The sequence below is a fragment of the Falco peregrinus genome, chromosome 3 (assembly GCF_023634155.1).
Source record: "Falco peregrinus isolate bFalPer1 chromosome 3, bFalPer1.pri, whole genome shotgun sequence".
Lineage (NCBI taxonomy): Eukaryota > Metazoa > Chordata > Aves > Falconiformes > Falconidae > Falco > Falco peregrinus.
This window is the reverse complement of record NC_073723.1, coordinates 94800015-94812551: the sequence shown is the minus strand read 5'-3', so window position 1 is coordinate 94812551 and position 12537 is coordinate 94800015. Positions and strand designations below refer to the sequence as shown.

General features: G+C 44.4%; 1 protein-coding gene across 8 annotated transcripts in view; it reads right to left on the bottom strand.

Moving 5' to 3' along the window:
- The window catches only part of RREB1 (ras responsive element binding protein 1), a 125856-nt gene that overhangs the window by 43014 nt on the left and 70305 nt on the right, over nucleotides 1-12537 (bottom strand). The window lies entirely within an intron of this gene.

Below are 12537 nucleotides of genomic sequence, written 5' to 3'. Positions count from 1 at the left end.
AGCAGGTATGGCTTGCAAAACTGTATTGCCACAGCATGATCACAAACCTGCTTCTCCAGGAAAACAACTATTCCTTGTCACAAAGACACTGAAAAGGGGAGAGGGACAAAATGGCTCAGGAAGCAATCTCATGAGTATCTGTAGACCTGACCTGCTTGCCTCTTGGTTTTCCATATTTGCAACCCGAGGAAGACACCGTCACCTAGTTCCCTTCAGTCACATGAAAGGTATTGCTCCTGTGATTCTTTTTTGAGTACTCACAAGCTCAAATTGTAGTATTTCCTTTTTAATGTAGGGCCTTTAGCCTTACTTCAAATTTATAGTGCTTTTGAGAAAAAAAAAAATCAAACTTCTGCTCCTTCATGCAACAGAAATTTTTGCTTCTAATTGCTAGAAATGGGAGCACAGGAGAGAGTTGCTCTTTGTCCCTAGGACTGACTTCAAAGCAGCATGAGGGAGACAATGTCAATGGCATTTGGGCACATCCTTCAGAAGTCACACCCACAACTCGGCTCAGGACCGTGTCATTTAACTTGACTGTGCACTATCATGTTCAAACATGAGAGAATGTTGTAACCTAGACAAGTCTCATATGTCCTCATAACCGCTTGGGTGTTATGACATAAAATCCGTTTTAGTTTTGGATGCCAAGGGCATGATTCTTTAAGATAACACACTGGACCAAACTGACCCACGGGCAGATGGCTGGAGCTGCTGGAAGGACTGTCCCCCTCACACAATGCTTTTTTTAATGTTTCCTTTCACAAACTCTCAACCTTTTCTTTGGGTTTGTTTTTTTTTTTTTTTTTTAAAAAAGGCATCTAAATTACCATCTCAAACTACAGCCAGGCTTCTGAGGGTGTTATGCAGGAACAGCCTCAAGCCAGAAACACGACACGTACCAGAACCACTGCAAGATCAAAATGGCTGTTCAGCTACTGCCTGCTTTCGACACTTGGCAAGGCTGGGGCTGCTCAGAGGACCAGGTCCACACGAGGAAGAACATGGCCTTCCCCAGACCCCCCAGGAACCCTCAGTGGTCACACAAATGGCGGAAAGACACTGGTGACACCTGTCAGTCACACTGTGGGAGGTTCAAGCAGGAGAGAGCACCTGTGTGCAGATGCGCCCAGCAGGTCAGGCACAGCATCACGGAAATGCTGCTGAATTTGTCTCACCTCTTTCCCTGCTGAGCAGAAGGAAGGCTGAAGGTCTGAGGGTTTGGCTCTCTCCAGGCTCGACAGCACCCGGGGAGAACCTGGAGCACTGACGTAGCCTTGGAGTGCAGTGCACTGCCCTGCCTCAGCCCTCTGCTACTGCCACCACAGGCACCACTGGTAACCGATTTATCTGCATGAATCCGGTGCTATCTGGCCTCACAAAACCTGCAAGAAAGGCATCTGCAGGTACTGTACTGCCTCGTTTTATTTAGGTTTTTTTTCTTTCCCTGTGGCACTGATTTAACTCCTCATGCTAGCTAGAGCTTCCTACAAGTGAGAAATAAACAGCGTGAGGAGCAGTTGTCTGTATGCACACAAGGATAAGGGAGAAGAAACCAGGTACTTCCTCAAAGGGTTTCTGTCAGCAATAGCTGAAGGTAAAACTCAAAAAGCAACTGGGAACAACAAAACATAGTATTCAATTGCACTGGCAAAGCACAACCTGGAAGGTGGTTTGTTGGTTGCCCGCCCCCCCCCTTTTCTTTTTTGGTAAAAACTACTTTCCAGTTTTGATGAGCTCTTGAAAGCATGACAGAGGCTTTTGCATGTGCCTGTCTGTTCCCCCACCCCAGACACACACACAGACTGCACGCTTAACCTTCTGGCAGCTCGGTTGATGCTTAGCTAGTATTACTTGGCCAGTTACTTTTCAGATAGCTAGAAAGGAAAAGCAGTCAAGCTAAATCATATTCACCCAGAAAACAAACAAACATCAAAAAAAATCTGCTACGCATTAAGCGTGGGACTTTTTGTTCCTATTTTCTTTTACAGTCTCTTTTCTGCCAGTAGCAAGTATGCAGAACTCCTGTTTAGTAGCTACCTATGCAAAACAGCTTCCTTAGGGCTAAGTTCTTTCCTCCTGCTCTTTGCCCACCTGTTGAACTCTTGTCTGTTTTGATGGAGCTGCTCCTACCTGAGAGGGGTGCGACTGCACGTCCACAATGTACCAACAGGAGAAACTGAGACCTCCAGGTCAGTGCCCATCCAGCCTGGCACCTCTCCCTGGCATGACCTAATGCATGCAAACACACTGGCTCCTGCAAGTCCCAAAAGCAGTCCAGCCGTGTTTGCAATATAACACATGCTAATTAGGCAGGGCTTGCTAACGTGGGTGCAGCACCACAGTGATGGGGCTTTGCTACATCTGGTGTCAAAGTCACTGGCTGCCTGCAGTTGCAGTTCTCCTTCCTGCAATGTGCATGGTTATGCCATGCCCTAAAAATGAGAGCTGAATCCATACCCACAGCAAGGAATGTGGTAATCCCTTCATGTGTTAGCTTTGCATATTTGAAAGGAAGCAACCCGAGCTATTGAGCTATAAACAGGAAGACACCCTAACTGCACCTTTGACTTCTACTGTGTAGGTCAAATATCACAGCCGCCGTGATAGCTCTCTGCATGCGATCATTAAGGAAAAAAGAAAAATCCGAAACCAAAGCAGCAGGTTCCAGAGTTCTCAAGGAGAGTCCCAACCTGTCCACGTTACAGCCAGCAGGTTTGTTCCTTTGGCAGGTTAAGCAAGTTTCACTACATCATGTCAAGGGTGGAGAGGAAAAAGATTACTAGAGCTACAGCCCAAGATAAGCGGGAAGATAAAGTCGAGCAGTACAAAGGATAGACACGATCTTCATCTCCCTCTTTTACTTTGCAACGTGGATGTCATTCTGCCTCGAGAAAACATTTATCACCCAGCTTGGGTTGAACTGCAACAGATGCCAAGTCACATCCACACATCCACATCCACAACCTTACTTCTAAAGTTAAACACTCCCTTCACCAAGGTTTCTCTTACTTTAAAAAAAATTCTAACTATAACTGGCGGGGGGGGGGGGAGCAGGGGGCAGGCAGTATTTGTGTTGCCTTATCCTTCTTTAGAAGAGTTTGCCTTGATTAGATCTCACATGTAATGCTGAAAATGCTCGACCTCACTGTTTAGCCTGCCAAGATACAAGGAGAACAGGAACAAAGCTGTGCTTAGAAGTTATTTTCCCATTGTGACTATAACAACATTTTTGGCCTGACAACACTGGCATACTTTGAATATGAAAGCCAGGCTTGTAAGTCAGCCTGGCTTTCAGCATCTTGCAATGATAAAGAAAAATGATATGACATCCGTCAGTTCCAAAAAAATAAAGATAAACGCTCAACACTTTAAGTGAGAATGTAGTGCAAAAAAAGAAGGGCAAAATAAGAACATGCACAGAAATGCTCACACTCAGCCACAGATGCAAGTTACAGTAACATGTGCCAGCAGCTCTGAAGAGACCACTACTGCAGTTCAGAAGAGAGCCAGAGCCACAGCAGATGAAACTTGGCTTTTTCTTCTAATTTAGATCAATGGAATATTGTGGCTCTGAGCCATCCTACAGAGCACCACAACAACTGCAGACAAGTTCAGGAAGGTACAGAGCCCTGAAACCTGCACTTCATATAGTGGTTATTAAGTCTCCCCAGCACGCATACAAGTACACATACACTTGGCCAGTACTGTGGGTGGAACACTAAAATGTAACCATGATACACAGAATGAAAAGAAGGAGATAAGTTTGAGCTTAATATTAGGGAGGACTCCCTTGCACTAACTGCTAGCTAGCCTTGATTAACCTCTCAAAGTGGTGGAACTCTAAAATGAGACCAGACAGAGCCAGAAGAATTTCCAAAGAATAATCCCAAAATGGAAAGAGGAAATTAAGTCTCTTCCAAACAATGTCTGATCCACCTCTGAACTAAACTCTTTAATGCTGAAGAACTGCTATGCAAAAAGAAAGCACAGGTAACTTGCTACACACTGCCTTTCTCAGCACAGCTGTATGTGAAAAAACTCTCCTCCTAATCTCTTCCCTCCCCCTCACACAAGGAATTTCACAGGTGAGCCAAGAGGATCCAACTGTGCTACGACTGTGTGCCAGTCAGCCCTCCTGACAAAATCACATTTTTCAAGTGCTTGACTGCCTTTCATTCCATCCTTCCCGTGAGAATCACCTTCCGCTCCCCCCTCTTCTGCCACCACTTTCCTCTCCCCTCTAATGGTCACGTGAACAGGATGACTAAGATGAAACCGCCAAGAATTACCCCAGCTTCTTTCCTTTTTTTAGATTTTTTTAAAATTATTTTTTAGAACAAATGGGCAGAAAATTTTCAGCCCCGCACTGTAACTCTGAGTGTGATTTCAGAAGGGTGACTATTGCACCAAAACAGTAGCAAGTGAATACTTTGCTACTTTACATTGAAGAAGACACTTTTGTAATAATAAACAAATGCAGAACTCAAGTGCCTTACTCCTTTTTCTCCCCATGGATGGTGTTGGATCGTTGCCACAGGGAGGTTACTCATGGGGGGGGGGGGGGGGGGCGGGAACAGCATGTGTCCTACTGAAGTGACATGCAGCTCCTGCTGGTCACATCCCAGTCTTTACTGCATCTCCAAAAAGGGCTGCTGTATTTTCTTAATGCCAAGGGGATTTGCATGATGATCATATAAGCTTTCTGGAGGTCTTGAAACAGGGCAGCATACAGTTTCAATGCCAAACCCAGAATGTGGGCAGGTTTTGACTGGCTGGCTCAAGGCTAGAACGAGGAGTCAAAGCATCCTGAAAGAGGCAACTGCAAGACGCAGCTGCTCCCAGCTCCAGGTCCCACTGAATTACGAACAAAACCCGGAGCTCCTGCTTTGCATGCAGATAACCTGATCAGCGCCACTTTGGCTCTCGGAGAGGAAGCATCCCTCAGCGTGCGTGGGAACCCCTCACCTCTTAACTCTGGAGAGCAAAAACCACACCATAGCTGCACCTCAGATTTCCACAGCTGCTGCTGTGCTCCGCATCCCTAAGAGAAAGGGCTTGCCAGGCTCAGAAGCCCAGGAAAAAGGAAGGTGTGGAACAAAAGGGTGTATCTTGCAGCCTCTGAGCAGGGTCCAGGGTTAAGCCTCTCCCTTATAACTAAGGCAGCACAAGCCTTGCTGGCTTTCAGTCAAGAGAGGTTTATGCCAGGTAGGTCTGATTAGAAGGAGCAGCATGTCCAGAGGGGGAGCAGCAAGCAATTTCACTGAGGCCTGGTTGGGAAAGTCCCAGCACCTAAATCAAGATTAATTCTTGAGCATAGGATCCAGTGCATGTATAAACACCCTCCTCCTCCCTCACGTCTCCATGCCTGTGGAAATGCAGTGGGGAGGCCAATGAATCCAGGCATTATCAGTCCAGAGAGATCATCTGACAGCATCAAGTTCAGGTTCTGGCTTCATATCCCACATATTATTCTAAGTTTCTCTGCTTTACCACTAGATGTACCCTACACTCTACTGTATTGCACATGGCTGTTCCTCATCTCCCTCATGACTGCTGAGCAGTTTGATATCAAAATCAAGGGGATAATCCTTATACATCTGATGCTTATTTAAAGACAACAGAGCCACACATCCAACCATTCAGAGACTAAGAATAAAAATCAGTGCTTTCCATCCTTCACCTTATTTAATATATACTTTTTCTTCCCCCCTCCAACATAAAGAGATACTCAACAAGTTAGTCTGGGAAGGACTGAGCTGGTCAGATGCTGTAAATACAATTTAGCTGATACAATTGCTTTACTACTTACACTGTTTTCTTCCCTGAGATCTTTCACTTTCATTGCTACCTGCAAATAACAGTAAATAATCTCCAAAGAATAAAAAAACCTGCCATGTTTTCAGTAATTTACAGCAAAGAAAAAGCCTGTCTATCATTCAGAACATGACCAAACTTTTTTTTTTCCTTTTTTTTTTTTTAATAGTCTGGTTTGTCTAAGCTTTAACTTCATGCCACCATATCAGAACTGACAAGAGTGCAGGAGGCATCCAAGACAGGTTGAAATTTGGACCACGATGCTTTTCAGGCCCCACAGAATGAAAAGTGGCTCACAGAGTAAGAGAAGACAGCCTCCAAAATTACACTGATAACATCTTTTTCTAGAGATTCGTATGTCACTTCATCTTCGTCACAGTGTTTGTTTCATTCTGCTTAATGAATGTTACTTCAGCCCAAACTGTCTAGAAATGTAAGAAACATAGAAAAGTACAGGGAACTCCTAAGCTTCTGATATTTGACATGCACGGGAAGCAGATCCCAAACCAACAGAAAGTGAAGCAGCAGCATTTTTAGGAGCAACCATTTAACATACTGCTGCTAACCCCCTCCTTAAAGAGTCTCGTGAATGTGACTGGAACTTAAGTCAAAAGTGCAGTAATGTTATACCTTTGGGTTAAAGAGTTTAGTCCGTTGTTTGTTTGTTAAAACATGCAGAGAATCTGTATTGACAATGTATTTCCAGTGCTAATTACCAACATCACCCACTTAAGAAAGCAATCCACTGAGCCCTTGCCAGCTGTAATCACAGGAACCAGAAAGATCCTGGTAATTTTGCAAATCAGACATGGTCTGTACTTGGACAAGTTTCTGTTCGTCTTCTCTTCTTGGCTTGTCTGCTATTTGTATCCTCAAAAATACCCAAAAAATGACCCAAAAAGCCCTCAGACATACATGCACACTTCACAGCAAGTCAAGAGATGTTCGAATACCAAACCCCCAACCATTTGGGAAACACCCTCTTACAACTGCGGAGCAATCTCAAAACAAATTTCAAGTACCACCAAATACTCCAGTGGCAACCAGCGTTGAACACTAGCACAGGATAAGCACAATGAAGCTGAACAGCAAGAAATCTCCATGGCTATGCTAGTAAGAAAGCCCTTGCAATGCATGCAGTGAAAGAGCAGGGTGGGGTGAACGGGTCCCAGGAAGGATCAGATCGGGAAGCACCGACTCACTTTAGCCACACGTCTGTAATCTGGCACAGCAGAGATCCCCCAGTTAGCGCTCCCCACGGCACCCAGGCACCACAATCCTGCCGGTGCAGCAGCACAGCTCATTATCCTTACAGAGGCCCCAGCACTTATTAGCTCTGTCTATCAGGGCTAACATGGCCCTAGCAAGCCTCCCACATAGCAGCATGCAGTGGCATATGGGTGTAGCAGCCCCCTTGGCATCTCCCCGGGAATTGCTGCAGCCCAAGGTGCCACACAGATGGGCCAAGCACCCCCCAAGCATCCCCCCAAGTTCAGTGTGGGCTGCCACACTGTCTACCTCCCCATCCAATAAGGTTCTCCCAGCAAAGCAAAAATAGCCTTACAGCAGGGCGGCATACAGCATCATTACAATGACATAAGCATTATTATTTAGATCCACCAAGACTAGCTGGGTGCACTAAGGCTGCAAAAGCCACCTGTAATTACGTTCACATGACAGATTCAGATCAGAAATCATTTTTCAGTGCTACCAGGACAGTCTGCAAAGTTAACCAGTGCCACGCAGCTGCCAATACGTGATACCCAAGGATACACAATACACACACCTGCACACAAAGTATTTTGTATTTTTATCTTAGAGTAAAATTCTGCTTTGCTGTGAATAAAGGCAAGTTGTAAGCATGACTGAGAGGAAAGATACTGATCTACAAATCCAAAGAGACAGGGGGTATCACTTCTGAATAATTATGCTGTATTCACATTTAAGCAACTACTTGCTACGCAGAAACAGCAAGTTCTAACAGGCTGAGATTGATACAACTGCGTTCCCAGCCTGGCTCAAAGTTACTCCTGTTCCCTACCAGCAGTGTTGTCAGAACACCTCAAAGAAAAAAGGGAGACAAATATTTGCCTGATGATGCTGTGACAGGGAAGTGATTCAAACCGTCCCTCTGAAGCAAAACTTCCCAAAGGATAGCAAAAGAAAGCATTAATTTGCAGTTTGCATCAACCCTTGCATAAGGGAGGGCAAAAGAGGAGGGAAATGCAGTCTGAGCTTCCCAATATCACTTCACCAAACTGTCTGCCCACAGTCCACATTAAATACCAAGCAAACTAAATTAACAATGCCAAATACTGCAAGGAGACTTTCAAACCCTAAGAAACTCTTTCATAAGGGACAGTATTAAACTAGATTCTTCTGAGGCCCCTATACTTCCTTAAGCTTGGAGACAAGAGTTTATTCACAAGAATAAAATTAAGCAGGAATAAGATTTTTAAAAGTGTACCAAAAACCTGGCCTGGGACATTCTGAACTGCTGTTTTCTTTCTTCTTTTTGGAAATTTGTGGTTTTCAGGCACAGCCTTCAGTTATCACAGTATATAATCTTAGTCAATTACCTCTGCTGATTTTCCAAGAAGCTTCATGTTTAAAGAAAATAAGTATTATTAGATGGTAAGGACACTGAAAGCAGTTTTAAATTTTAGCATCAGGGAAAAAAGGAGGCGGGTAAGAGAGAGAGAAAATTAAAGGATGTCAGAAGGGGGAAAAGTTTTATCCTTAAGAGCAAACACAGCTGAAGAAGTCCTAGGTATGTCCTGCACCCCTTTACCAAGCAAGCATAAACCCCAGCTACTTCCCAGAACCAGGCAAAGCCCTCATCCAGTTGCTTCCCCCTCACGCTCCACTGTTGAGCAATCCTGATGGCACACAACACAGAACAACTTGCTGCGTCACACAGCTCAAGGAGGAAAAAATAGATGGCCCCAGCAATGCTGGGGACACTGCGCAGATGGGATCCGAATGCCTCCCCCTGGCACACACCCATGCAAGGAAGGTGCGCTAGAGAAGAGAAGCACATCTTCATTATGGCAGGGTCTCCACATCACCCCGCTATCAGCAGTCACCAAGTAACTCCAGGGGCAAGGAAGTAAGAGGTTATCACTGCACACACACAAGTTGTGCAAACTTTTCCCAGTGGTGCGGACGGCATCCTAGCAAAAGAGGTTTCACGTGCTCAGCCCATTTCCTCTCCTGTTCCTGAACATGTGGTCCTCCTTCCTCACCAGCAGTGACCTCACAGCATTCCCCCGCCAAGCAGAGAAGCACTAGAAAAAGGCTTCATGTCTTGTTACATGTCTCTAGTCAGGCATAGTAGCTGGAAACAGAAATGCCGGCATGACTTGTGCTGCAAGGAGTTTGGGAACTTTCGTCCTCACAGTGAAATTAATTTTGGTGCAGTCCATGAGCAATATGGATTGCCTTACTCTCTTTACCCTCAGTTTGAAACTGTCAAGATAGATGACACATGGAGGTGGCTTGATGTCAAAAATGAGCTGCAGAGAACCTGTACACTTCCTCTGTCTTAAGAGATCTTTCCACATGAAGTGCTGGAGAGCTGACTGAGGGTAAAACCAAAAAAATCATGGAGAGTGTTTAGAAAACCTCATCTAACCAAGCAGCCTGAAGAACTCAGCATACCTACAGGTGACCTCAAGAAACAGAAAGCAGTATTTGCGTATTGCGTGATATTTACCAGTTGTACAATAGCACTAGTACTTTATAGACCATGTCTTTGCCTAAGCTGTGTGCCTCATGCAGGTGAGCATCATGGCTCAAAAATCTGAGTGAAAGGCCCTGGCTAAGCCCAAATGCCAAGATTCCCCTCACCATTTCTTTCTTTTCTTTTTTTTTTTTCCTTTTTTTTTTTTTTCAGCTAGAGAAGTTTCCCTAAATGACCAATCTACTGTTAACACACAGCCTATTTTTAAAAGTGGGGGGGAGAAAAGAAAGAGGAAAAAAAACCTGCTGACCCTGAGAGGGGGCACATTCTGCAGTTTGCTGGTTCCAGCATGCTGAACTAGAACAGGTTGAGCAGGTTAGATACTGGGGGGAGAAAAGGTAAAGCTGGAAGACATACATTAAAGGTGGAATGACAGCAACCACAAATGCAGTTTGAGATAGACTTTTTCCTCATTCTCATCGGCACTTGGCCCAGGAATCTTTCCAGACAACACGAGGAACAGAGTGAACACACACTCATTAGAGAAGCGATGCAAGTATTTCTGATGCGCACGCACAACTGGCTGAGCAAAGATTACCTTAACATACAAACTCTCCCAGCAAACTTTCTCACCACCAGCATTTTCTACACAGAATCACCCAACCGAAGTACAAGCTAGAAGACAAACCACGAACTGAAATGCCAACAAAACAACACGTTACTCGTTAACCTTGAAAGCTAAGGTCTCTGCAAGAATCGTGTTAATGTCAGGATTATGGCAAAGAACTAAAAGCACCGCAACACCTTGCAAAGATCGCCTGGATTTTCTAGTGCTTGCTAAGTTAAGGCTTGTATTTATTTTGTAACCCTTCAAGGTGAGAAGGGGAAGTAACATCCCTGAGAATACTACACCTTCAGAGGAGGTGATGTTCCTGAAAGGGTACTTATGTGGAAAGATCAAGGTCTTGTGCTGCCATGTGCTTTGCAAATAGAATCTAATCTGTCAAGTGGCTTGTGCGTATTTGAACTGTGACATGGGTAACAAAGCAGCACTAAGCTACGCTCAATACGCTCTGTTATACGGAGATTTATGTTATTGCCCATGAGGAGGGTGGTATTACTTTGCTATGTCAGACCACCTTCCCTTTGGCACAAGCCGCACCAGAAACTTAAACTTACTGAGAGCAGCATGTCCCCTTTTTTGGCCTGCAGAAAACCAAAACATAAAAATCCAGAACCTTACAACGCACAAGATCAGACAAGCTATTACTTAAAGGCAAACCACACAAAATCTACGACTGAAAAGCACACTGAAGTCTTTCTTATGTTAAGGTACTGAAGAGCTCTGGAGATGCAAGTATAATGTTCTTCATTGTGTACGCTTCGGTTCTCAAGAACAATGGGGCTAATTAAGGTCTGCGTATAAATCTTAACTCTGCACTTCCTTGCTTCGCTTGATTCTAATCAGATCTCAGCATTCATGTTTTTGTGTTAACTTCCTTTGCTGTTCTTTAATGATAACTGAAGGGGGATACTGTCCAAGGCTACAGGCAGCATGTAACGCAGCTGAAATCAGGGCATCTCCTTTTGGCTCTGATGGCTCACAGAGGTACAGTGGCACAAGAACTCCTTCAGAGCCTCTTACTGCTGAAGATATCTGTGGAGGGGGTTTTGGAGCACACTCTTTATGTGTCACATGAATTAAATAAAACTTCATATAAAGTCTTTACAAAAGATGACCAATCTACTCCGAAACAGTGAGACAGACAAAAGTTTCTGCCTGGGACCATGGAAAAATACTGTAGTCTTCCAATTCTCATCAAAGACACAGAGAAACAAGTCTCTTAGTACTACACTATTGTTGAAAAAGCCTGACCTTTTCTTCTTCAAAACACGGGGACCACAGCACAATACCAAACATTTACTGGATATATCTGCCGACATGAGAGAGACCAAAAAAACCTTCCCTCCACCTGTTTCCCCATCCTTATTTACAAAATGTATTAGCAAAAATGTAAGAAACATTTTCAATTGCAATTAAAACCAAAACCGTTATCACATCTCGCCTGTCCCCTACAACTACAGTCATCAATTACTGGAAGCAGTAATTAGTCCTTTAAGTTTGCTATCCCTGTTCAAGAACTGGGGCACTGGCATTTGCTGAAGCACTGGCATTTCACTGGCATGCTGACGGTGGTTAAATCATGCCCCATGTGTAAGGAATGGATTTGAAAGCCTGTAACACAGCCTGCTTCTTCATATTTAAGAGCACTGCCTACCAATTACGACACTGACATAAAAGCTCCTTAGGAGATAACCGAAGAGACATTTCTATTGTGTAAGACAATAAGAGAGGGCCTTTTCACAGGCATGAAGTGTCAATCACTTCCAGCGTGGCGAGTTCCTTGGCCATTTGTTTTTAGCTTCAAGACCCTTGTATGTTCATTTTTTCAAAGCTACCCAACGTTTAACACCAAATTTCCACTTGGCCATCTTTTCAAACCACCAGAAATCCAAACATGCTGTAATAAGGCAGTTCCTCTACTCTTCTGGAAAAAAAACCCTCATCACCACATTTGGCTATGCTCTGCCTCCAAAACCTCCCATCTTAAGCCAATACCAAACTGCACGTGCTAGACTGCAGAGATCCTATTTGTACTTAAGAGGCTGGGCATTGTTACTGCACTGCACCCTACAAAGCACACACAACGCACTGGAAGCAGGCCAATGCCATAAATAACACAGAAGCAATTCACAGGTGGAATGCAGGGAGAGGATGGATCCAGCCAGATCTTGAGGACATGTGCCTGCTGGGGATTTGCAAAAGTCACAGGTAACCTGTATGCATGCCTGCCCATGAAACACAGACCCATGTTAAAGACAGCGGGGAAATCATTGAAGTGACGCACTTCAACCCCTATGCCTTTATCAGGATCCAACGCTCATCTTCCATCCAGTACATTGCAATCTTCTAGAAGCTTATACTCTTCATTTGTCAGAGAAGAAGGCCAGTTAAAACATCAAAATTTACAGATTAC